Here is a 27,431-nt window from a genome sequence, read left to right as displayed (position 1 = left end):
GCTTCGAGCATGCCCGCCATTTTTGGAGGTTAGCGTTCCAGCTCTCATTACGATGGGGGGATTAAAAGAAACGCTGTGGCGTACGCGCAGTGGACGCGCGCAGCGGGTGCGTCGCTGGCGCGCCAAAGGAGCACCAAAGGCAAGCCCATCTGTGCCCGTCCGCACTCGAGCCGGGCTCAGGGCTGAACCCTATGGCCAATTCGATCAAATAAGGCTTACCTATATCAAGGAAGATATCTGTAAACTCAACCCAGAGGGGGTGGTGCCAGGCATCCTTGCATACTTCTTAATACAGTGCCCAAAGGGGCCCAGTTTTTCCTGCCCTTCTTGTAAAACTCGTGTGCCACGCAGTCTTAACCTTCCTGTCACGGGCACCAGTGAAAGAATAGGGAAGTCGAACACTAAGGCCGACTCACCTCCTCTTAGATGCATGCTGCTGAAGCAAGGTCATTAATCAAGCATAGCACTGAATGTGCTCAGATCATTGAAGAACATGACATTAAATTGGCACTCATTACTGAGTCATGGTCGGACCAGGCCTCCGGGCCTGACCTAGTCAATGCCACCTCACCGGGATTTTACTGCTACACCTTAAATAGACCTCACGGAAGAGGGGGAGGTCTAGCAGTTATCTATCACCACTCATTGGAACCCCTATTTCATAATGCCTCTAATGCCTCGTGTGAGGCTCTTTCTTTCAATCTACATACCTCGCACCACAGTACCCTTAGGGGGGGTACTCTTTTATCGCCCTCCAGGTCCAAAGGGCGGCTTCCTGGAACAGCTGGGGTCAGTGCTCGAAGAAGGATTATGCGTTGACTCCTTCTTGGTACTAGGGGATTTCAACTTCCATCTGGAGGATCTAGCGAATCCAGACACTGCCGTGCTAGGTCAACTGATGGAGGCAGGTGATCTCAAACAGCTGATTGAAGGCCCAACACACAGTAAGGGGCACACCTTAGATGGGATATACTCCAACAATCCCACTGTCACGGTTACCTTAGTACTCCCGCTGGTATGGTCTGATCACCGCGCCATCTTTTTTGAGGTCACAGAGCCCAGAGTTCAGAAAATTAAACCAGACCTCATGGGGAATACGGGGATAAGAGTTTGGAAAAATGTTCACAGCAGAAAGCTAGGTGAAGTATTAAATAATACTAGGCACCCTATCCCCTCATAGGTGGAAGAGGTGGGCTCTGCATACACTGAATGGCTACTGGAAGCCTGCAATAAACTCGCCCCTATAAAAAGATGGATCCCTAAAAGGATTAATCCGTTCGCCCCATGGTTCTCAGATGAGAGGTGAGAGAACCTTTGTTGTGCTGATAGCCCTGTTGTTTGCTGCTATCCTACTGCCGTGTTTGCTTTTTTAAAAAATCAATACGTTTTAATGTGGTTTTACTTCCGAAATGCACTTTGCACATTCGCTGCTACTTTGATGGGGAATTTTAAGTGTCATATCTTGAAAGCTGCTATTGCTGTGTTCGCTTTTTAAATAATTCGTTTTAATATCGTTTTACTTTTAAATGCACTTTGCACATTCGCTGCTACCTTGAAGGGGGGAAATTTTAAGGGTCATATTTTAAATAAATCTCTTACTGCTGAGACCTTACCTCACCGCTATCACTCGCATCGACTCGCGCTCGACCCCGGCGGGACCCGGATGTTAGCGGGCCCACACTGCACTCAGGGTTGGCGCGTTAGTCTTTCCTTGATCTCTATTTCACGGAGCCTTTATTAGTCGCGCTGGGGCGGACGCGCAGCGGGTGAGAGAACCTTTATGGTGCTGATAGCCCTGTTGTTTGCTGCTATCCTACTGCCGTGTTTGCTTTTTTAAAAAATCAATATGTTTTAATGTGGTTTTACTTCCGAAATACACTTTGCACATTCGCTGCTACTTTGATGGGGAATTTTAAGTGTCATATCTTGAAAGCTGCTATTGCTGTGTTGGCTTTTTAAATAATTCGTTTTAATATCGTTTAACTTTTAAATGCACTTTGCACATTCGCTGCTACCTTGAAGGGAGGAAATTTTAAGGGTCATATTTTAAATAAATCTCTTACTGCTGAGACCTTACCTCACCGCTATCACTCGCATCGACTCGCGCTCGACCCCGGCGGGACCTGGATGTTAGCGAGCCCGCAGTGCACTCAGGTTTGGTGCGTTAGTCTTTCCTTGATCTCTATTTCACGGAGCCTTTATTAGTCACGCTGGGGCAGACGCGCAGCGGGCGCGCCGGCGGCGCGCCAAAGGTGCGCCAAAGGCAAGCCCGTCTGCGCCCGTCAGCGTCCAAACGCGTCCAGCGCCAGAACCCCTGGCCGGTACGGCCCCGGAAGAAAATATAGCAGGGAGGAGCTGTTAGCCTGAGATCAAGGATCGTGTAAACCACACGACCTAACTCTCCTAAGTAAGATAGAGTGTGCTAACTGTCTGTTTTGCTTGGGAGGCTCAATCGGGGCTAAAATAGGAGGGAGGGAAGGTAGCATTGTGGAAACCCCAAGGGATACCCAAAGTGCCCCCCCCCCCCCGGCCTAATGCGTCTGGTCACAATCTCGGTGATCAGGAACGATACATTCATTGTATGTTGCTTAATATTCGACCACTAAGTAAACACAAGTATCAGATCGAAGATATGATTCGAAGCACTAACACTGATATAATTTTTCTTACTGAGACATGGGCAGATAACGCCTCATGTCCAGACTGGAACATAGCCCTACCTCAAGGTTACACGTTGATTTCACAAAACAGAGAGGAGTGAAGCGGGGGGGGGCATTGCTATTGTTCACTGAGATTATATCAATCAGCGAATAAATGCCACTCAAGATCTTTCGGCAGAAGCCGTGCATTTTATCATCAGTATTAACAATGTAGTGAATGTTCAGGGCTTATTGCTCTATCGCCCCCCCGGTCCAAAAGCGATAATTGCTCAATCTTTGATGACTTACCTAGAGTCGCAAACTGATCATGGCCTGTTCTTGCTACTAGGGTATTTTAATGTTCACCTGGAGCTTGGGGACAATTCCAACAAGGAAAGACTTCTTGACAATCTCTTCACCTTTGGACTCGCCCAGTTGGTCACTGAACCCACCCATCAGGCGGGTCATACCCTGGATGGTATCTTTTCAAATGACTCCAACATAAATGTGGTAAAAGTCACTCCTTTGCCTTGGACAGATCATTATGCGGTTCTGTTTAGGATTAAGGTCTCACTTCCACTGTTGCGGAAACAAATAAAATCCACTAAAGTCATGTCCAGACGATGGAACAAAGTCAATATAGATGACTTATTAGTGGCTCTTAGTACAGGCCCTAGGTCGCTGTCTATAGACTGCAATGCGGCTGCCTCCGATATTAACGATTGGCTCCAGACAGCAGCTGACCAGTTAGCTCCCGAAAGATGGTCTACCATTAGAAGACATAAGTCGACCTCCCCCTGGTACAATTCCCATCTTAAAGCCATAAAGGTGAAATGCCGAACAGCCGAACGAAAATGGCGGCAGGATTATGATACATTATAATATTGAAATATTACGAGAGGGTAACTGTTCCTGAGGGAATATGGTTGTGTGTGTTCTCTCAACGTGGTGTGGGGAATTTCTCCTTTTGTATATAGTGCCCTCACACACCCTTTCAGGTGTCTTGCTTCATCATAGGGCGTTGCTCCTCGTGGGGGTGGCGCTGCAGTCCCCCACGGGCCCCGCAAGAGGGCTCTTTGGCGGAGATCTTTTGGTTGGAGACGCCGCAGTTGTGCATGGGTGTGTGTGGGCCTATAGGAAGACAAGTGGGTGGTGCGGTTTAAAAATTGCTGGGTAGAGTTTCAGACCTTTATTCACAGCTCTACCTGGCAATGGTTAAAAATGGTAATCCTGGAGCTACTCTTAATGAAAAAAATAAATAAAAGAGGGCAGATCCTGGAAAGTAACTGCTGCTCTCAGGAATGTGAGTGGGGAGCCTACTGGTGAATGGTCAACATGTTTCGCGCTTACGGGTGGGTCCTTAAGGGATCCCAAATGCGCTTCGTTAGGACCTAAGACAATTTAAATAGTGAGTGCAAGTGTCTGTGAGTGAAATAGAATAACAGGTTTCAGTGAGGTGTGGTTCTGTAGACCTGTTGTACCTTAATATTAAGGTTGACCAGCGTCTTTGCGCTGAGAGGTTTACCTGTCTTTTCTGGAAACCTCAACCCAACCCTCAAGTTGTAGGGATTAGGGCTCCATCAGCAAAGTGGAGTTGGCATTTGGGAGAAAACGTGCTCCTCCGCCCGGGACGTAGTGACCTACCCCTTCTCCGTCTATCGCTGGAATGGAATTATAATATTGCCCTCAAAGAATACAAGATGGCTATCAAAGAGGCAAAAAAGTTGTTTTTTGCCACTAAAATAGAGGAAGCGGGAAACTCTTCTAGAGAGCTTTTTAAAACAGTTAATTTGCTGTCTAAATCCCAACTGGGCACTGCTTTTCATCCTGATCAAACGATGTGTGATAGGATGGCAATTTTCTTCCAAAATAAGGTCCAAGTTATCTATGACAACCTTCTTGAAGCCTGCCAGCTCCCAGATACAGTACGATACTCACAGGCGACAGTGAGACCATCCTCGAGGGAACTAACTAGCTTCCCCACGAGAGGAAGTCGGTGATCTACTTCTCTCCTTAAAATCGGGATCACCTAAAGACCCCTGTCCAGCTACGGTGCTTCACCGGGTTGCAAACAGGATTGGGGAGGTACTAACGCCATTATTTAATCAAATTCTGGAGCTAGGCAGCTTTCCAGCATGTTGGAAGATGGCCACTATTAGGCCTATCCTAAAAAAGCCCACACTAGACCCCATAGAGCTCAAGAACTACCGGCCGATTGCCGGCCTGCCCATAATGGCTAAGATCTTGGAAAAATCAATGAACAGAACCTTGACTGACTACCTCGAGACCAATGAAATATTGGATGTAACTCAGCATGGTTTTAGATCTAATCATTCTACTGAATCTGCCCTGATTGTGGTCAGAGAAGAGATCCGCAGAACTATGGATCAAGGGGGAAATGCAGTCTTGGTTCTGCTTGATCTGTCGGCAGCTTTCGACACCGTGAACCACACAGTATTGGTTCAGCGGCTCCAAGATGTGGGTATCGGGGGTTCAGCATTGTCCCTCCTATCTTCTTTTCTGGACGGGAGAGTGCAGAGCCTATGCTGGGAGGGTTTGCAATCTGAGAGCTTTTTCTTGCCCTGTGGGGTCCCCCATTGCTCCGCACTGTCACCTACCCTCTTTAATATCTATATGTTGCCACTGGCCAGTTTGATTAGGAGGCATGGTTTTGAATTTACATCTTATGCCGATGATTCTCAGCTTACAATTTCGATGGTTAAACATCCAGAGAACACGGCTGTTAGGTTTCGTGCCTGTTTGGAGGAGATTATATCTTGGATGAATCATAGCTTCTTAAAAATAAACACAGACAAAACAGAGGTTATTGAATTTGGCCAGGGGCAACCTCGATGGGATGCTTCCTGGTGGCTAACTATAGCTGGGGAATGTCCCACCCCTACATCCAAGATCAGAAACCTGGGGGTTATCTTTGACTGTAATTTAACTTTCTCGGCTCAAGTTAATAGTCTTACCTCCTCCTTTTTCTTCTTAATAAAAACATTGAAGAAGATTTTTCCCTTCATTAGGAAGGAACAACAGAAATTAGTAGTAGTAGCTCTTTTGCTCTCCAAGTTAGATTATTGCAATGGCCTATTTCTGGGAATTAATAATTCCCAAATGGACAGGCTTCAATCATTGCAGAATGCTGCTGCTAGATTACTTCTGGATATACCCAGAGGCAAGCCTACCTCTGCGGCTATCCGTACTTTGCACTGGCTTCCAATCCAGCTTTGCGTGGAGTTTAAGGCCTTATGTTTGGTCCATAAAGCCTTCTACGGAGGAGGTGCTAGGGCTATGCGCATATTGTTTAGACCCTACATTCCGGCCCGATCACTAAGATCTGGCACCTTGAATCTTCTTTGCCTGGATAGGATCAGGAAGGCAAGATGGGGTGGTAGAGCCTTCTCCCATCGTGCGGCAAAGCTATGGAATTTGTTGCCTGTAGCCATCAACCTAATAGATTGGCTTTTAGGAGAGCCTTGAAGACCTGGCTGTTTGCTACAACATAGGTGAATGTTACAGGCTACAGGCCTTACTAGGTTCTCTCCCTTTAGCGCCAAGACGCCACAGCATACGAGCGCTCTACAAACATATATCCTATCCTATCCTATCCTATCCTATCCTAACTAAAAACACTCAAACAGTCCTGCAAACGCCTGGAAAGGGTATGGAGGAAATGCTACACTAGTAGAGATAAGGACAGCTACAAGCAGAGCCTTAGGAAGTATAAAGACAAACTGCTAGAAACTATAAAACAGACTATATAGAACAAATCAATCAGGCCAAATCTGGCCCTAAGATACTTTTTAAAATGACTCCAAACTCATGGCCCCAGAGGCTCCTAAGAGCAAAAGCAGCCCAGAGTTATGTGAAACACTATCCAAATTCTTCCAACAAAATGTAGAAACCATATTCTCTACTTTTAACTTAGGACAAAAGGAAGAAAAAATGTCACATAGCAGGGAACCAAATACACCTTCATTGGCCAATTTTACGGTGCTAGAACCACCTTGGGTTATAAAACTTTTCTCCTCCATCCGGTCCGGATCCCCGACGGACGCCTGTCCAGCTTCAATACTGAGACAAATTCCGTAAATGATAGGATCAACCCTCACTCCAATATTTAATAACATAATTACCTCTGGGACATTCCTGATCCAGTGGAAGAAGGCCTCCATTTTCCCCTTAATAAAAAAATCTACCTTGGACCCCAGTGATCCTAACAATTACAGGCCAATCTCAAGACTTCCATTTCCTGCCAAAATTCTTGAAAAAGCCTTAAATACGCAACTTAGCTCATACCTCTCAAACAATAATCTGCTTGACCCCTCGCAATATGGATTTAGAGCAGACCATACTACAGAGCTGACTCTAACTAAATCCACTGAGGAGGTGAGGGAGGCGCTGGACAGAGGAGGAACAGCCATTCTGTCCGCAGCCTTTGACACGGTCCATCATGTGGTCTTGATGGGCTGACTGTCGGAAATTAGGGTTCAAGGAGCGGCCTGGAACTTATTGCGCTCATTCCTGTCAGAACGCTCACAAACGGTGGACCTGGACAACCATAGGTCTAAACCATTTACCCTTCCCTGTGGTGTACCTCAGGGTTCATCATTAAGCCCAATGCTATTTAATATTTATGTAATCTCCTTGGTAACCCTGATTAGATCATATGGCTTTCAAATAAGTTCATATGCAGACGACACTCAAATTGTGCTTTCGATCGCACGTGGTCAGGAGAAGGAAACTGGAGCTCGCTTTCATAACTGCATGAGGGCCATCTCCGGATGGATGACGGCTAACAGCCTAAAATAAAACTCTGGGAAAAAAGAGGTCCTTATATTCGGAAACAATCCCAATGTATGGGCACCAGATTGGTGGCCTGACGAGCTAGGCCTGTGCCCATCACCCACTAGGAAAGCAAAAAACCTTGGGGTGTTTATGGACAACTGGCTCTCGTATGGCGATCATGTAAGCATGGTGGTCTCAGCCTGCTTCCTTATCCTCAAGATAATAAGGAAAATACAATTCTTTCTACCAACAAATAGTCTTAGGACAGTGATCACTGCACTGATCATGGAAAGGATCGACTACTGCAATAGTATTCTGCAAAACACTGAAAAGAGGCACATCAACGGACTCCAAATCGCCCAAAATGCGGCAGCACGATTAATCACAGGCACTCCTAAATTTGTCTCGGTAAAGAAAGAGCTGGCTCAACTTCACTGGCTTCCTGTGAAGTTAAGAGTTCGTTTTAAGGCCCTTTGTATGACCTTTAAAGCCCTCAACGGAATTGGCCCTAGCCATTTGAGGCAGAAACTTAAATGGTATGTGCCCACCAGAAATCTTCGGTCCAAAGGAGCCAAACTAGTTGTAATGCCCGTGATTAAAAAGGGCAGTTGGGGAGGCAGAAGCTTCATCGCATGCGCCTCCAAGGCATGGAATGAGCTCCCACTTTACCTAAGAGATTCCCCAGATCTTCTCTCTTTTAGAAGGGGGCTAAAAACGTGGCTCTTCACTCATTAATTTGTCCGGCTCACTGATTCCTAACAGGCATGCGCAGCGCCAGGACACCCCAGCGTAACCGTGCGCTATATAAGCTCCATTAACATAACATAACATAACATAACATAACAAATGATCTTGGTGTGCTGCATTTTACAGAAAATATTTGTGTAGACAAGTCCCATAGCTACATGACAATGGTGAGCAGGATCACCTGTAAGTTGGGGAGGCTGAAAGAGAAAAGGATAAGGTTGCAAGACCAACTGTTGCATCCATACAGAGGAGAGACAACATCTTTCACCAATTATACACATAATGTTTGGTCTTGCAGGTGATACTTCCCCTATACCTCAGACGTGTCTGTCACTGTAACCATAGGTTGGTAAATGTCTTGCAATGCAAACACTGTGTAAGACTCAGCTTTCCACACTGTACTAACCTTAAATTGGCCTACAACACTCATCACAAACACTGACACATAGGTTAGCCATGTGATAACTGAGAAAGCAACTGCATTCACTAATGTGTACATAGACCAAATAGGATAACAACACAATGAGAACAGTGTGTGGATGTCCTATGCCCACCACCTTGAATGTGCAATGGCAAGCAAATTTGACAACAGACGCTATCCTCATCATATCACACTTAACCCCTTCCCCGCTCATGACGGAACCGCTCCGTCATGAGCCACGGTTGCCGTGTGCTCATGACGGAGCGGTTCCGTCATGCCACGACCGTTGGCGGCCGCTCCGCCCACGCGGCGCTGTTTCCCCGCCTGTGCGGGGGGACAGCGCAACTGGGCGGAGTCATGACGGAACAGCTCCGTCATGAGCACAGCTCAACCGTGGCTCATGACGGAGTGGCTCCGTCATGAGCACAGCGCCACCGCGCTGCCCCCCCGCACCCCCCAGCGCTGCGGCGGAATTCCCTCCGCAGCGAAGGGGTTAATGTGTGTCTCAGTCCGCAAAACAACTCATGCAAGTCTCATGAGTAGAGTGCTTCTGGGATCCCAACAAGCATGGCCTATATATGCAAGGTGGCATACAACTTTTTACACCCTCAAAGGCAAATACAATGTGATCAGAAATTTCAAAAAGCTTATGGTATCAAAATGAAGAGGCATCATCTAGCTCGAAAATGCAGAATAACTAATTGAAACATTGATAGGTTAACAGATGTAAACCAGGTATTTGTTAGCACTCCACTTGTAAACAAATCTACATTTTTCAAGCCTAGTTGAACAAAAATAAGAGCATGTTCTCCTAGATAATGGTCATGTCACATAGTGTCGTCTGTCACCAGGAAACTGTCCAACACTCACGAACACACATAAATATCATATGGATGTCAAATCATCCTATGCAACCATCTCCTCACACATTCATGCAGATATGCACCCAAAATATAGTGGGACATAGGCCATTTTAATACATAATGCAGGACATATATCTACATATTTCACCATGTGAAAGGGCATGTCTAATGTGTCAAAACTACTTAGGGCCACATTTACCAGGGGATACCGCCAACTGAACGTCACTTTTTTCTCTTGATTTTCAAATTGGTGTCAAGCCACGTAACGGGGCTTAATGCTACATTGGAATTGGGGCACATCAACATGCTCCATTTAGCGTGAAAGTTGTTTGCAAAGGGTGTTGCAGTGGGGCTTCTGCTGCAACATACTTAGCCTCATGATGCGGCCCCAGATTTAGTAAGCTGAGGCTGCCCCAAAATATGTAATGGCTCTAAAAAGGAGGCTTTAGAAGGGTGATATGAGTATAAATCATTGCATTTTCCCCATAGTTTGCTCTTCAAATGTGTGATGCACGCTGCAGCACACTTTGAAACAGACTAATTCTATTCAGAACTGTTAGGGGTAATCTATGACGAAAGGTATGAGGCTTGTGTTGTACAAGAATTGGTAGCACAGCACTTTGTCTTGTCTTAACACACAGGGATGAGGAATATTTACCATAATTATGGCGCAACTCTGTGCTCATGCCAACAAATCTGGGCAGTGTCAGTGCAGGCACACTTGCGCCATGTAGCATGGGTGGCTGTTCTGCATGTTAATTTTTGTGCGCATGAAAGGACACCTTCCAGCACAGAAAATAATCTAAAATGGGGAATTGACTCATACATGACTGCTGCAAGATGCAGCATACATGGAATGAGCTGAAACGCACGTATACTTATTGTCTCCTAGTCTTGCCTGTCTAACCTTACATTTTCAGAGGTGTCAAAGATGACACAGCCCCAGATGTGTGAATCTGGAGACACATCAACATTTTTGGATGTTGTGGTAGAACGTCCAACACAACACCAACACCAATGTCACACCCCTTTACAGTAGTGGACTGCTGTGGTAAGGTAAACAGGGACAATGTGGTGAAAATCCACATTAAGTGGCTTTCCCTGTGCAGTCCAATTGTAATTGCGGTGTCTGGACTGCCACCCGGAGGTCGGTCGGTCCTGAGACCGCAACGCCTGACATCAAAATCATGCCCTTAGCGTTAATATTTTTATCGCATTACATGTTAGAGTGAAGTTTTTCATAGCCACTAAACAAAAAACTCGCAAAATGCATGAGTTGTCAATCAAAATTCCAATCTAAACCGTTAGTGGCAAAAAAATTCATGCAAGCTTCAAAAACGTGCTGCAAATTCACAGGAAGTGATGTCAGCATGTTTCCTGTCATCAGGAATTGGTCTACTGGGTGTATTGTTAAGTTTTTGATAGTTACAGTTACTTTAGGATGGGTTTTCTTAACACAGTGGGCATAGGACTGTGGGGGAAGACGTTGGGGGAAGGAAGGGAGGTGCGAATTTCGGACGGTGCATCTGGCTGAGGAAGTTCTACCTTCCCAGGGTGGTTGAGAGTGGGGGACATGTGTTGGTGGGCTACGACGTGAAAGTCCGGAAATTGCGCTGGAACAGTCTCTGCAGGCACATGCAGTGCATCTTTGGTGTAGACAGGACAGTCCAACAACGTAAACATTGGTAACAGGATTCATTCGCCGGGAGTACGACCTCTTGGACAGCCTGGGCATCATTGTTGGCAGGTAAGCTGGTAAGTATATGAATATAATTGTCTGCCTTCACACTGTGTGTCCCTTGTAAATTACTTTGTAAAATGTTAGGTCGGAAACAGCCTGAATACTCCATGGGGCATATGTATAAGGAAACTGTTGGAGCGGGGCGTTAAGCCTCAATTGCTAACGCCCTTCCCTGACAGTTTCCAAACACTGAATTCAGGAGCATGCGGAGTACCCCTGCATTTCCCCTAGCGCTGGTGCTAAATTTATCTGTGGAGCGCCAACACAGGCACTCTTGCACCATTGTTTATTTTTTTATTTTTTTTATTTATAAAGTTTTGTATAGCGTGAACATGACCCAGGAGGGTATCAGAGAGCTTCACAGTTGGGGAAAGTAGGATACAAAAAGTGGGACAAGAGCAATCGTTACAATGAGGTTCAAGAAAAGAGCATGATATCGGTGTGATTCAGAGCATTTAAAAACAAGTCCGGACAGATCGAATAATAAAGAAAAGACAATGTACACAATACCAGTAAGATCAAAGCCTGCCAATACTATTAATCACCGGATTGCACAAATGTAAAAGACAACGATCAGGTAATGGGAGAAAAATATTCCATAAATAACATACAAAGATGTGCAGTGGCCTGCTCACACTGTTAATCCCAGGAGTACAACTGTGTAAAGGACAGTAATGGCATCAGAGAGGAGGGCGGTATTGAAGAAGCTGAGCCAAGGACTTTAGGGCAGGAACTTCAGCATTAGGATTTTTTTTCACTTATTTTTTTAAAGAAGCGGTAGATGGGATTCAACGGACTTCCGGTGGAAGGGAGTTCAAATCTTTGGAGCCATGCCAGAGAATGCTCTGTTACTCGTTCACTTTTTGTGGAAGACTTGAGGTTTCAGGAGCAGTGAGTTTGCACTTCGAGACGGACTGCCACCCCCTGATAATTCTAATTTGTGAGTCAAATAGATGGGGGTCTTGAAGTGCAGTGATTTGTGAGTCATGCAAGCGATCTTTGGATGTATTCTAGCTTCATAACAATTTAGCCTGTTTAGGGATTTTAAGGCTGGGGAAGTGTGATAATTTCTTTTTGTACTAATAATCAATCTGGCTGCGGCATTAATGGAAGCCAAAGTGGAGCCAAGCTTTGTTTGGGGAGACCACAGAGCGTGGAACTACCTTACTGTATCCTTGGCAATACTAGCCCATTTGAAGTCTTCCTGTGGGAGGAATAGTTTGAGATTCCTTAGTAGCCTCATTTGTTGTTTAGCACCCTTGGTTGCATTGCTAATATGATTCTGAATGTTCAAGTGCCTGTCTAGGGTGATTCCCAGAGATTTAGCAGACTCGATAATGTGGGGGGAGCAGTTGAAGCTTGAAAGATGATGCATCCAGAGGTCCAACTTGGGGGCGTGGTTAGGGGGAGCAATGAGAAGGAATTCTGTTTTTGAGATGTTGAGCATGAGTTAGTTTTCAGTGAGCCAGTTTTGGGTGTTCATCAAGATGGAGTTGAGTGAAATGAAGTCTTCCTGGGGAGGAGACTTTCAAATATAGTTGGGTGTCATCCGCGTACGTAAAAGAGAATGTTCGCTGAGTTCAGGGCATTAGCTAAAGGTTCCAAGAATAAATTGAAGAGTATGGGTGAGAGGGCGAACCCTTGAGGAACCCCTATCAAGACAGTAGACTGAGATAGGGGTTGATTCACTTTGACTCTTTGAGATCTGTTGTGGAGAAAGGAAGAAAACCATTGCAAAACCACACCTGATAGACCCATCCTGTGTTCTAGCGTGGAAAGTAATTTGCTGTGGTTAACAGTGTCGAAGGCAGAAGATAGGTCAAGGAGATAGGAGGAAGGATTAATTTTAGTTTAGCAACTTTAAAATGTCATCCAAGATGTGAGTGAGTGCAGATTCTGTGCGTTGGCCTCTCCGAAAGCCTGATTGATGTCGATCCAACAGTTGGAATTTCTCAATGTGAACAGAGTTGAGATTGCACACACTTTTCTAAAAGTTTCGCCAGCGTGGGGATGTTGGAGATAGGACGGAATTTATTTCGATCAGAACTGTCTGCATTTGTTTTACTTAGAATGGGGGATACTTGCGCTGCTTTTAGGCAGCCGTGTATCATCCCTTGCAATAGTGAAGCGTTAGCAATCTTTGCCCAAATAGGTAGGATGGCAGCCTTAATTTCTTTGACTATGGGAGGATGTAGAGGGTCGTTGAAGTGGTTGGATGGACTGATCGCAAGAAGAGTGTTGTAGATGTCATTTTCACTGAGGGGAGTAAAGGTGTGCCAAGAGGCATTGTTCTGGGGTCTAGTGCTAGGGGGGATGGGCAGCTCCTGGTGGTTAGGTGGAGCAATGCGTCCAGAATTTGGAAGAAGAGCTTTTTAATTCAAGGCCGATATTGATGCTTGCCGTTTTTCGACAAAGAAAGTGGCCAATTCGTCGCAAGTAGGAATGCCTTAGCCAGGGTCAGGGCGGATGGGCGCTTTGATCAATTGTTGATTAACAATTTCAAAAAGGTTTCTGTGGCAATGTATGGCTTGATTAAGTTGAGATCTGAAGAAGTGGGCTTTTGCACTCTTGATTTTCTTGTTGTATGAGCTCCTGACAGCTCTAAGGAGGTTTAAGTGTTCGGTCAATGGTATGGATCTTCAAGATCTTTCCGCTGACCGTAGGTTAAAGGCATTCTGAGTTTAGGATGTCGTTGAACCACGGTTCGGAGATTGTGGAGGAGGCATTTTTTTGTCGTAAAGGGGCTATATCATCCATGATACCGGAGATAGAGGCATTAGAGAAATCAGTGACAACATGAACATCTTTAATTTCAGTATGAGGAGTCCAGACCTTTGAACATCAGGTTGCTAGCTCTTCAGTGCTGATATTTCTAAGGCTCCTTTTTCATTGCTTCATTTTCTTTGGTTGAACGCCCTTCGTGGACACCTCCCTGTTAATAAAGAAGAAGATGCACTAGTGATCGGACCAGTCACAAGGTGTAATGGTTTCCATTGTGGTGGTGATACCTTTGGATATGATGAGATCCAGAGTTTCTCCCTTGCTGTGAGTTGGGCTATCACAAAATTGTGTCAGCTCATGATCCAATAGAAAGGATTTAAGAAAGTTCACTACGTGATCATTTGGGTTAGACCAGTGGAGGTTGAAGTCTCCCAGGAAGATTTGGGACACTAGAGAGTCATCGTTGGATGACCTATTTAAAACTAATATGGCACTGTGGGGACCACTGCTAACGCAACCTTTCAATGCATGCTGCTCCAGGGTTTTTTTATCGGCTTGGTATGAATCTACAATTGTCCCCATTTTTAAAAAGGGCGACAGGGCGAATCCAGTATGTTATCGCCCAATCTCATGACTGGATTCCACAGTCAAGATTATAGGGCGAGTGATTTTAGATAGATTGCAGACGTGGGTGGGGGAACAATAAATTTTAAGTGACCTACAATACGGCTTTCGCAAGGGCCTGGGCACAGTTGATCAGGGCCTAAACTTACATATCCTATTAGATAAGTACACTAAAGCTAAAAAGTAAAGGCTGTTTTTAACCTTTGTTGACTTAACGTCAGCATTTGACTTTGTTGTTCACGAAAAGCTATGGGCAATCATAGAGGGGCTGGGGGTAGACAAATCCATAATTTCCTTTTTAAGGCAGCTTTACTCAGGGGCAAGGGTGAGGGTTCGTTATGGTCAGGGCGGAGATTGCACTAAGAATTTCAGAGTATCGCGAGGGGTGAGGCAAGGATGTGTCCTTGCCCCATTCCTCTTCACGCTATACATAAATTACCTAGAATCCACCCTGGTCAAGGAGTGCAGGTACTTACCATAAGTAGCAACTCGCTTTATCCCTGCACTCCTCTATGCAGATGATGCGGTCCTGATGGCTCGCACGCCCCTCGGTCTCCAAAGGGTAGTAACATCCTTTACAAATATTGTGACTAATCTGGGTCTCATAATTAATTGTACAAAAATTGTTCTCAATGAACTGTGGGAATGGGTCTAATAAAAATAAAAATACAATTTTTATGGATACTAAGGCAATAGAGAATACTAATACTTTTTCCTATCTGGGGATTTTATTTGGCCAATCAGGTTCTTGGAGTCGGGCAATTAAAGCTAAAAGGCTGTTATTTAGCAAATCATTGATGGCATTACCAAATTTTAGCAGAAAACTAGGCAGACGCTCTCCTGGGGAATTGCTACAAATCTATAGGGCAAAATGTGTCGTGATTGCCACTTATGGAGCTGGTATCTGGGGACATGCCAATGTCAACTCACTCCAGATGGCAGAAAATATTTTGCTCAGGTTTCTTCTGGCAGTACCGGACAGTGCGTCAACATTTATCTGTCACCAAGAATTGGGTATGCCATACTTAGAGGACGTGATTAAGATACAGCCTGGCCTCCTGTGGCATAGGGTTTGGACCACTGATGAGTTCGTTTTTAACCGCCACATTTTGAAGGACGCACCGGAAATCGATGGGGTCAAACACATAAGATGGCTAGAGTATGTTAAAACATTTCTACTTCAAATAGGCCATCCAGAATATTATAATGACCCCTACACAATGTGTGATGTGTCCAAGAAGGATCTTAAAGGCACTTGCATGCTATTTTTGAGTGAAACCAGAACTATGAATGAAATGGGCAAAACTACGGTAATAGTACATCATCTTACTCTGACCTCTGTAACTACACAACCATATATTTCGCTAATTACTAGAGACTATGACAGATTTCTGCTAAAATGTTTTAGGTTGAACATTTTGCACAGATCTCTAACTTTCCCTGAAGTAAACGATTGGTCGAGGACACTTTGTAACTGCCTGTGCGATGACGTATCTGCTCAGTCGTCTATACATATATTGTTCTTTTGCACATTTTACTCTATACCCAGAAAAAGATGGATCATCCCTGTGCTAAAAAGATTGGGACTGAGACAATGTCGCCCTGCATTCTTGGCGTTGCAATTTCTGGATAATGTATTCACTATTGCCTGTATTCACTATTTTTATATGTGTTTTTAGCTTTTGTGTATAGCTTTGTTATCACTGTGGATTTTTTTGTGTGACCTATGAACTGTGCTTTCATGGTTATCTTTTCTCATAGTAGCCCAATATAGTTCTTTGAATTTGAATTTGGAGATGATTTCCATTAAATGCTCAATGAAGGAAAGATTGTTACCAGGGTGTTGGTGGAATGTGTGTAATTTACTAACAGGGCGTTATTTGCTGGTAATGCTGATGCAAAGATATTCGCTGGAGGTTGGAGTGATGGAATCAGATTGAGAAAGCGAGAGTGTATTACGGTGTATACAAGCTATTCCTCCACCCTGTTTTAAGTCCATACAAATTATGTCATGGCTATGTGGGAATAGAAGTTCAAGTATAGGTGTGGAGGAGTAGTTTAGCCAAGTTTCTGTGAGGATAATGATTTCAAGCTCGTTGGTTAGGATGAGATCATAGATGTCGGAGGTGTGTTTACTTGCTGATCTGTAGTTGAGAAGAGTGCATTTCAATTGGTCAGTTGACTGAGTGGTGGAAGCTGGAAGGATATTGATGCGCTGAAGGTTGTCAATATGTATACCTCTGAGGTTGTGTGATGGTTCTCTGTAAGGGTTAGCTTTAAAGGCTTGTGTAAGGCTGTCTGCATTGCAGGGAAAGCTTGTTTATGTGAAGGAAGGTGAGGTCTTGGAAGAATGGAGCACCCTCTGACTTCTCTACGTAATGTTGTTATGTTGGGTGGTACTTAATAAGCTGCCTCGTGACCTATGGAAATCACTACATTTGGTTGTCACCCCCAATGAGGTGTTTACACTGGTTACCATGTTTGGACATGATACTTTCTGAAAGACTTTTCTTTCCATACACTTTGAGGGCACGTTACCAGGTAAACAATGTTGAGGCCTACTTGATTTGCCACTCAATGCATTTCAGACATTCTGTCCTTCACACATTTTCTAATTGTATGAAAAAATACTTAGGCAACACCTTAGAATGGGGGCATTAACGTATGAATACAGGAACCCAGATCATAAATAGCGATAGAATCTTTTTATTCATATCAAATTTATATAAAAAACGGAATAAAAAATCTTCATAAACAAATTAAAAAAAGAAAGGACTTTCATGTTGAATATGACGTAACAACCCTATCACTCAGTCATACTTATTCATTCAACCTTCGATATTGTTAGATTGTCCATAGGATTCAATATTGCATGAACATAACAATGAAGTCACAGATCTATTGAATGTTCTCATTTATATCTCATATAAAGAATATTTCCATCTATATATTTATATACTGTTAGAAATGGGGGTCTCTAGTTGGCAGTGGTAGGTATCTTTGACCAAATAGGGACCCTTGCTTCTAGTCAGGGTAAGGGGGATACACACTTTAGATAACCCCTGCTCACCCCCTTGGTAGCTTGGCATGAGCGCTTAGGCTTATCCCAAAGGCAATGTGTAAAGTATTTGCACCAAAACCCAAAGTAACACAGTGAAACACCACAAATGAACACTAAACAGGTATTTAATTTTTTTTTAAATTCTTTATATAAATTTAGGCAAGACCAAAAACGACATAAAGCCAACATACATAATTAATCTTTCCTTTAGAAATTTTCTCTGAAATGCTCTTGTAAAAATATATGAACTTGTAGATTTTGTATTACTCTTAGGCCAATATAGTGGTCTCAACCGGTCAGTCTCAAAGGAAAACGGGTGCAGAGATTATATCCTTCTTGATTATCACAATAAAGTAACACTAGCGCTGATCCTTTTCAGCACCTGCACCGTCCGGTTTGTTAGCCACGGACTTCCCCCTTGTTGATTGTGGGCCCCGGTGCCGCAGCACATATGCTGTGCCGGTGCGGGCCGTATTTGCATGTCAAAGGGAAGAAACAAGGGAATACTTTGCACTCGCTAAAACGTTGGTGCAGCCCCCGCCAGGCCCCAGCACTAGACCCAGGGCCCCCATGATCAGCAGCTGTCTCGCACAGACAATGGAGCACCCGCACAGTCCCTGGCAGCCCCGCCGGCTCCCAACCCGCTCCCGGCCTCGCACAGACAATAGCGCGGCTGGGAGCGTATTACCTGGAGGCTGGTCTCGCACTGGCCTCCACTCTAGGTAATCCCCCGACGGGAGCCCTTGTTCTCCGGCGGTGATGCTTCGGCAAGGATAGGACTTTCTTCCGGGCGGCCCTCCGCTCTACGTAGTGGTGACGTGGGTGTAGGAGTCCTGGTTGCTAGACAACGCATCGCGGCCGGGGACTGCAGCACGGCCTTTGTTTCTCCTCATAGCGGCTTCGCTGTAAATCTCGGACCGGCAGAGACACACCTCGCTCTCAGGTGCTTATGCTGTTGGCCCCACGCAGGTCACGTTGTCCCTCAGTGTAGGCAGGACTGAGCACAACACAGCAGCGAGGGCGGGGAAGTTCACGATCTCCCCACAGTATGGCAGGCTCCACAGGGGTCACCAACTGCAGGCAGGTACACGCTTGGGCCTGGCAAAAATGATCTTGGAGAAAAGACGGTCTTGGAAACTTTGATATGCCTGAGTTCCCACAACAGGAGGTCAGCTCTCTTCAGGCACTTGGAGACTTGTCTTCAGAACAACATAGCATACAGCACAGTTCCTCTTGAAGTAGGGGGACACAGCACACAGCAGAAAGTTCTTTAGTCCTCTTCCTCAGCAGAAACAGCAACTGCAAGTCAGCCCCCAGACACACAGCAATGGCAGCACTTTTCCTCAGTCTTCTTCAGCTGTTCTCTTTGGCAGGGATTCCTTCTTGATCACAAAGTTTCCTAGTCTAAAGTTTAGGGGTTCAGCTCTGATATTTATACTCCAAAAGTCTTTGTTCTTCATGTGTGAGGGGTTCTGGACCCAGTCTAAGCCAGTTCTGGGTGCACTCTGCCAGTGCACATCTTCTTCCTTTGTGAGTGTGGGCCAGGGCCATTAGACGCACTGCAGGAGGTGGAGCCAGCATTGTGGAAGGCAGGCAAAGCCCTATTTAGGCCCAGGTGCTACTCCTCCCACCACTCCAAATGCAGATAGGTCTATTCAGCCTAGTGCTGACTCGCCCAGCCTCCTGAAGCCACCCCCAGCCCCTGTCACTCACAAACCAGACATCAATTCACAAGCAGGCAGAGACACACAGAAACGTTGAACAAGAAAATAGCCACTTTCTAAAAGTGCTATTTCCAAACACTCAATTTAAAAACCATCCCCCCTAAAAGATGTGTTATTTAATTCTGAGTTCAGGGATACCAGATTCCAATTTTCTATCTTGCTGCTATGGGAAGATATGCAGGTACACATGTTACTCAGCATTCCTTATTCTGTCCTATGGGCACGATAGCCTTTCAATAGTGAAAAACGAAATTGGCAGTATTTCACTATCAGGACATGTTACCCACACTATTAAATGTCCTACCTTTCACATACACTGCACCCTGCCCAGGGGGGTACCTTGGGCCTACCATAGGGGTGTCCTATGTGCAGGAAAAAGAGAAGGGTCAGTCCTGGCAAGTGTGGACACTGGCCAGGTCAACACGGCAGTTAATAAACTGCGCACAGGCACTGCAGGGGCAGACCTGAGACACCATCTTAGGGCTACTCCTGTGGGTGGCACAATCAGTGCTGCAGGCCCACTAGTAGCATTTGAATCACCAGCCCTGGCACACTCAGTGCACTTTACTAGGGACCTACTGGTAAAACAAATATGCCAATATGGATAACCAATCACAATAAGAAGTTAACCAGGGAGCATTTGCACTTTGGCACTGATCAGCAGTGGCAAAGTGCCCAAAGCACCTAAACCAGCAAAAAACGAATTCCCGCACAAAAATACAGGAGGTAGAGGAAAAAAGTCAGGGGAAACCACGCCAAGGATGCCAGGTTTAACACGTGTCCCCTCCAGCTCAAAGGTGGGGAGAACTACCCACCCTATTGGGAATTCTTATCTCTAAGGCGGAAGAACCGGGACAGACGATCAGCATTGGCATGTTCTGTACCAGGGCAGTGTTCCACTGTAAAGTCCTTTCCCTGTAGGGAGATGGACCACCTCAACAGTTTTGGGTTCTCACCCCTTATCTACATTAACCATCTGTGGGGCCTGTGGTCTGTCTGAACCCAGAAGTAAGTTCCAAACAAGTAGGGCCATAGCTTCTCCAGTGCCCAGACCACAGAAAAAGCTTCCCCTTCAATTGCACTCCACCTCTGTTCCCTGGGAAGTAGCCTCCTACTAATGAAAGCTACGGGTTGTTCACAGCCCTCGTCATTCAATTGTGAAAGTGCTGCTCCCATTCCATGCTCTGAAGCATCTGTCTGCACCACAAACTCTTTAGAGAAATCAGGCACCTTGAGCACGGATGAAATGCATATGGCAGCTTTCAGGGCATCAAACGTGGCCTGGCAGGCATCGGTCCAGATCACTTTCCTGGGCTGCTTCCATGAAGTCAGCTCTGTCAAGGGGGCAACAATGGTGCCATATCCCTTAACAAATTGGCAATAGTACCCGGTGAGTCCTAAAAAGGCTCTCACCTCTGTCTGGGTCTTGGGGGGCTCCAAAGCCAGAAGGGTATCAATCTTTGCTTGGAGGGGCGCCACCTGGCAGCTCCCTACCTGGTGTCCCAAGTACACCACATATGCTGCCCTATCTGGCACTTACTGGCCTTTAGAGTGAGGCCTGCCCTTTGCAGAGCCTTCAACACTTCACAGAGGTGTTGCAAATGTTCTTCCCAACTGGAGCTGAACACAGCAATGTTATCCAGGTAGGCGGCACTGAATTCCTCCATCCCGGACAGTACCCGGTTGACCAGTCTCTGGAAGGTGGCAGGGGCGTTCTTCAACCCAAAGGGCATGACACAGAACTGGAAGATCCCCTCTGGCATTGAAAACGCTGACCTCTCCTTGGCCCCCTCAGTTAAGGCAATCTGCCAGTACCCAGATGTTAAATCAAATGTACTGAGGTATTGAGCAGCGCCCAACCGATCCACGAGCTCATCAGCTCTGGGGATGGGGTGTGCGTCAGTTTTGGTGACTGCATTGAGCCCACGTTAGTCCACACAAAACCTGAGTTCTGGAGTGGCACTGGGTGCAGCAGCTTTTGCTACTAAGACCACTGGGCTAGCCCACGGGCTGCTTGAGGGCTCCATTTCCCCAAGCACCAAAATCTTGGAAACTTCTTCCTTGATGCTGGCCCTGACTTTGTCAGCTACCCTGTAAAATTTCTGTTTCACGGGTAGACTGTCCCCAGTGTCCACATCATGGACGCACCAATTGGTGACTCTTGGTGTCAGGGAGAACAGGGAGGCGAACTGACCCAACACATGGCGACAGTCCCTCTGCTGTTCTGGGGTCAGTGTGGGAGGGAGGTTTACCCCATCCACTGACCCATCCTGCTCCTCTGCTGACAGGAGCACAGGAAGAGGGTCACTTTCCTCCTCCATTGTATCATCTGTAGCAAGGAGCATTGCCACATCAGACCTCTCAAAGTGGAGTTTGAGGCGGTTCACATGTAGGACCCTCAAAGGGTTCCTGGGAGACTGCAAGTCAACCAGATAGGTTACATTCGTCTTGCGCTCTACCACCTCATATGGCCCAGTCCACTTGTCTTCGAGTGAGCAAGGCTACACTGGCGCCATCACTCACACCTTCTGCCCAGGTTGAAATTCGACCAGAGTGGCATTCTGGTCATACCACCTTTTAATTTTTCCTGGCTAGCTTCCAGGTTCACCTGTGCGAATTTCTTGAAGCATTGAGTCTGATTGCGGAAGGCCAGCACATAGCTGAACACATCCTGGGGGGTCTTACCAGGGGATTCCTCCCAACCCTCCTTCACGAGACTGGGAAGTCCTCTAACAGGGTGACCGTACAGGAGTTCAAAGGGACTGAACCCTAAGGACTTCTGAGGTACCTTCCTGTAGGCAAACCACAGACATGGTAAAAAGATGTCCCAGTTCCGTCTCATGGGCTACGCAAGGCCCATTATCATGCCTTTCAGGGTCCGGTTGAACCTCTCAACCAACCCACTCCCTTGAGGATGGTAAGGAGTGGTAAACTTGAAAGTTACCCCACACTCCTCCCACAAAGACTTCATGTAGTTAGAGATGAAGGTGGTTCCCCGGTCGGAGACCACCTCTCTGGGGAACCCCACACGGGAAAAGATCCCCATCAATGCACGGCCCACCACGGGGGCAGTGATTGCCTGGAGAGGGACAGCTTCCGGGTACCTGGTGGCATGGTCCACCAAGACCAAGATAAACTTGTTGCCTAAGGCTATCTTGAGTTCCAGAGGCCCCACAATGTTGATGCCCACCCACTCGAAAGGGGTGCTCACCACGGAAAAGGGTTGGAGGGAAGCTTTATAATTCCCTCCACTCTTGCCACTTGCCTGGGAAGTCTGGCAAGTCCTACAATGTGTACTGACGTGCGTCTTTATTTGGGGCCAGTAAAAGTGGGTGACAAGCCTCTGGTAAGTCTTGTCATGCCCCAAATGTCCTGCGAGAGGCACGTCATGAACCAGACCCAGTAGGAAGGCCCAGAAGTGCTCAGGTACCACCCACACACAGGCTGCACAGGGCTCAGTGACCTTTGGCTCACTATAGAGCAACCCATCCTCCCAGTAAATGAGATGATTCTTGGACTCGCCACTTGCTGCCTGGTCTGCGGCCTGTTTCTGCATACCAATGAGTGAAGGGCATTCTCTCTGTGCCTTGCAGAACTCCTCCCTGGAGGGACCTCCTTCTTGCTGCCAGTGGGTCAGCTCAGGCAGTTCTCCCAGTTGGGCTACCTGTTCCCCTGTAGGTTCCAGGGCATCCCCCTCAGGTTCTGCCTCCTCCTGGACCGTGGGAATTGTGGGGGCTGGTTCCCCATGCCCCCTGCCTTTCCTTTTCCTGGCAGGTTCCTGGGCCACTGTTTCAGACACCAGGTCTGCTTGGTTACCCCTACTGGCTGCCATTGACCGAGTGGTCACACAAACCCACTCAGGCAGACCCAACATCTCCAAATGAGCCTAGCGTTCCACCTCCCTCCATGGGGAACTCTCCAGGTAATTTCCTATCAGACAGTCTACAGGCATGGATGGACTAACAACGACCTTCAAGGAACCTGAGACCCCTCCCCACTCAAAGGGAACTTGCGCCACTTTGCAGAGGCGCATGGAGTTGTCTGCTGCAATTACAGGGTGAAGTGCATTGGGAATGACCTGCTCCTCAGACACCCACTGACACCTCACGGATGTCACGCTGGCTCCTGTGTCTCTCAGAGCCTCCACCCTCCTCCCATTGATGGTCACCCACTGCCTGTATTTTCTAGTGTTCTCAGGCAGGTAGGTCTCCCGGACCATCTCTCTGTCCCCTAAGGCTCATGTCCTCTGATCCTCTGGTTCTCTTCCTGTTCTTCACGGGAGAGACACCCTGAGGAAGGGATGCTGGCAGCCCTGGAGATTGCTCTTGGCACAGGCAAATCCTGTGGCCCAAACCCATTCCCTGGCTCCTCCTCCTCCATATTTGTATTATCTCCTCCTGTAGCTCCTATGGCCTCCCACCAGGTTTTTAAGGCCTTCTGCAGCTCATCCTTCTTAGCGCTACTCCTTGTGGGACATCGCAAATCCTTGCAAAATTGTTTGAGTTGATCTACCTTGTAGGAATACAGATCCTCAATGTGAAGCTCCAATTCTGCCCCCTCACTTGCTGCTTTACCCTTATGAGACATGATGCGTGGATGACTCAAGGATCAGATAAAAAATAGAACCAAAAAGAAAAACACTGTATGTGGCTGCGTAGTGGTCTGCACTAATCTAGTGATGTACACCAATCACTGTTGGTCAAGTACAAATACAAGTTCAAATCCTCACTGCTGACCACCAACGTTAGAAATGGGGGTCTCTAGTTGACAGAGGTAGGTACCTTTGACCAAATAGGGACCCTTGCTTCTATTCAGGGTAAGGGGGAAACACACTTTAGATAACCCCTGCTCACCCCCTTGGTAGCTTGGCACGAGCAGACAGGCTTATCCCAAAGGCAATGTGTAAAGTATTTACACCAACACTCAAAGTAACACAGTGTAACGCCACAAATGGACAGTACACAGGTATTTATAAAAATAGAATTCTTTATATAAATTTAGGCAAGACCAAAACGACATAAAGCCAACATACATAATTAATCTTTCCTTTAGAAATGTTCCTTGGAATGCTCTTGTAAAAATAAATGAACTTGTAGATTTTGTATTTCTCTTAGGCCAATATCGTGGACTCAACCGGTCAGTCTCAAAGGAAAACGGGTGCAGAGATTATATCCTTCTTGATTATCACAATAAAGTAACACTAGTGCTGATCCTTTTAAGCGCCTGCACAGTCCAGTTTGTTAGCCACGGACTTCCCCCTTGTTGATTGTGGCCCCCAGTACCACAGCTCATATGCTGTGCCGGTGCGGGCCGTATTTGCGTGTCAAAGGGAAGAAACAAGGGAACTCTCCACACTCGCTAAAACGTTGGTGCAGCCCCCGCCAGGCCCTGGCACCAGACCCATGGCCCCATGATCAGCAGCTGCCTTGTACAGACAATAGAGCATGCCTACACAGACCCTGGCAGCTCTGCCGGCTCCCAACTCACACCCGGCCACGCACAGACAATAGCGCGGCTGAGAGCGTATTACCTGGGGGCTGGTCTCGCTCTGGCGTCCACTCTGGGCGATCCCCCGACGGGAGCCCTTCTCCTCCGGTGGTGATGCTTCGGCAAGGATGGGACTTCTTTCTGGGCGGCCCTCCACTCCGCGTAGTAGTGACGTGAGTGTAGGAGTCCTGATTGCTAGGCAACGCCTTTGTTTCGCCTTGCAGCGTCTTCGCTGTAAATCTAGGACCGGCAGAGTCACACGTCGCTCTCCGGTGCTTATGCTGTTGGCCCTACGCAGGTCACGATGCCCCTCAGTGTAGGCAGGACCGGGCACAACACAGCAGCGAGGGCGGGGAAGTTCACGATCTGGCAGGCTTCACAGGGGTCACCAACTGCAGGCAGGTACACGCTTGGGCCTGGCAAAAACGATTTTGGAGAAAAGACGATCTTGGGATCTTTGGAATGCCTGAGTTCCCACAACAGGAAGCCAGCTCTCCTCAGGCCCTTGGAGACTCTTGTCTTTAGGAGAACAAAGCACACAGCACAGTTCCTTTTCAAGTAGGGGGACACAGCACACAGCAGAAAGTCCCTTAGACCTCTTCCTCAGCAGAAAAAGCAACTGCAAGTCAGCCCCCAGACACACAGCAACGGCAGCACTTTTCCTCAGTCTTCTTCAGCTGTTCACGAAGTTTCCTAGTCTAAAGTTTAGGGGTTTCAGCTCTGATATATATACCCCAAAAGTCTTTGTTCTTCATGTGTGAGGGGTTCTGGACCCAGTCCAGGCCAGTTCTGGGTGCACTCTGCCAGTGCAGATCTTCTTCCTTTGTGGGTGTGGGCCAGGGCCATCAGACACACCGCAGGAGGTGACACCAGAATTATGGAAGGCAGGCACAGCCCTATTCAGGCCCAGGTGCTACTCCTCCCACCACTCCAAATGCAGATAGGTCTATTCAGTCTAGTGTTGACTCACCCAGCCTCCTGGAGCCCCCCTCAGCCCCTGTCACTCACAAACCAGACAGTCAATTCACAAACAGGCAAAGGCACACAGAAAGGTTGAACAAGAAAATAGCCACTTTCTAAAAGTGCTATTTCCAAACACTGAATTTAAAAACCATCCTCCCTAAAAGATGTGTTATTAAATTCTGAGTTCAGGGATACCAGATTCCAATTTTCTATCTTGCTGCTATGGGAAGATATGCAGGTACACATGTTACACAGCATTCCCCATTCTGTCCTATGGGCACGATTGCCTTTCAATAGTGAAAAACGAAAATGGCAGTATTTCACTATCAAGACATGTTACCCACACTATTGCATGTGCTACCTTTCACATACACTGCATCCTGCCCAGTGGGGTACCTTGGGCCTACCATAGCGGTGTCCTATGTGTAAGAAAAAGGGAAGGGTCAGTCCTGGCAAGTGTGGACACTGGCCAGGTCAACATGGCAGTTAATAAACTGCGCACAGGCACTGCGGTGACAGGCATTAGACACCATCTAAGGGCTACTCCTGTAGGTGGCACAATCAGTGCTGCAGGCCCACTAGTAGCATTTGAATCACCAGCCCTGGCACACTCGGTGCACTTTACTAGGGACCTACTGGTAAAACAAATATGCCAATCATGGATAATCAATCACAATAACAATTTAACTAGGGAGCACTTGCACTTTGGCACTGACCAGCAGTGGCATTGTGCCCAAAGCACCTAAACCAGCTAAAAACAAATTCCAGCACAGTGTCAAAAATACCGGAGGCAGAGGAAAAAAGTCAGGGGAAACCACGCGAAGAATGCCAGGTCTAACATATACTAATGATCACAATGTTTTCGTATAGGATAGCAAACATTCTTAGAAACATATTGGTAATGAAAAGTAACAGTTGTTCCGTCCATTGTCAAAATTGTTGTGAACTAAGTTTTCATCTTCATCATGGCTTGTTGAACTACGCACGTTTTGGCTTAACAGCCTTCATCAGGAAGCCATGTATACTGGAGCCCTATAAAGTTATATATTTTAAAAAAGATCTGGGTTAGGGTCTGTAAATATTTAGGGCTCCATTAGGATTGCGGGCGGATCGCCACCGCCGGGCCAGCGGTGACCACCACCGGCCCAGCTGTGGCGATCCGCCCGTCGGATGGCCCCTTATTACCCGCCGTCATTTTTTTTTTGTTGCAGAGTTTTATATAGCGTGAACTTGACCCGAATCCAATCAGAGCGCTTTACATAGCACCAGTTAAGTTACATGAGGACACGCATTCATTTCTTTTTTTGTTAGGCACGGGGAGATTAAGTGATTTGCCCAGAATCTCAGGATGTTCAGCGTCATTACCGAGACTCAAACCCAGTTCCCCAGGTCCGAGATCGAGCGCCCTAGCCGTTAGGCCAACTCCTCTCCAATTACTATGGCGAGGGGCTCCACGGCGTCCGCCACTTTACCGCCGGTCGGATTTCTGACCTGGTGGAAAAGGGCCTGAATATGGTGGCCATATCAGGATTGGGCATATTTCATGCATTTCCATGGCGGAGACTCAGCCATGGAAAGGCATGCAGTGTTTGCTACGGGGGCCCGTGGCAGGACCCCAGGGGGTGGGGAGCTGCACTTGGGGGGTA

This window comes from Triturus cristatus, chromosome 3_2 (assembly GCF_964204655.1).
Source record: "Triturus cristatus chromosome 3_2, aTriCri1.1, whole genome shotgun sequence".
In the NCBI taxonomy this organism is placed as follows: domain Eukaryota; kingdom Metazoa; phylum Chordata; class Amphibia; order Caudata; family Salamandridae; genus Triturus; species Triturus cristatus.
This window is presented reverse-complemented; position numbering follows the sequence as displayed.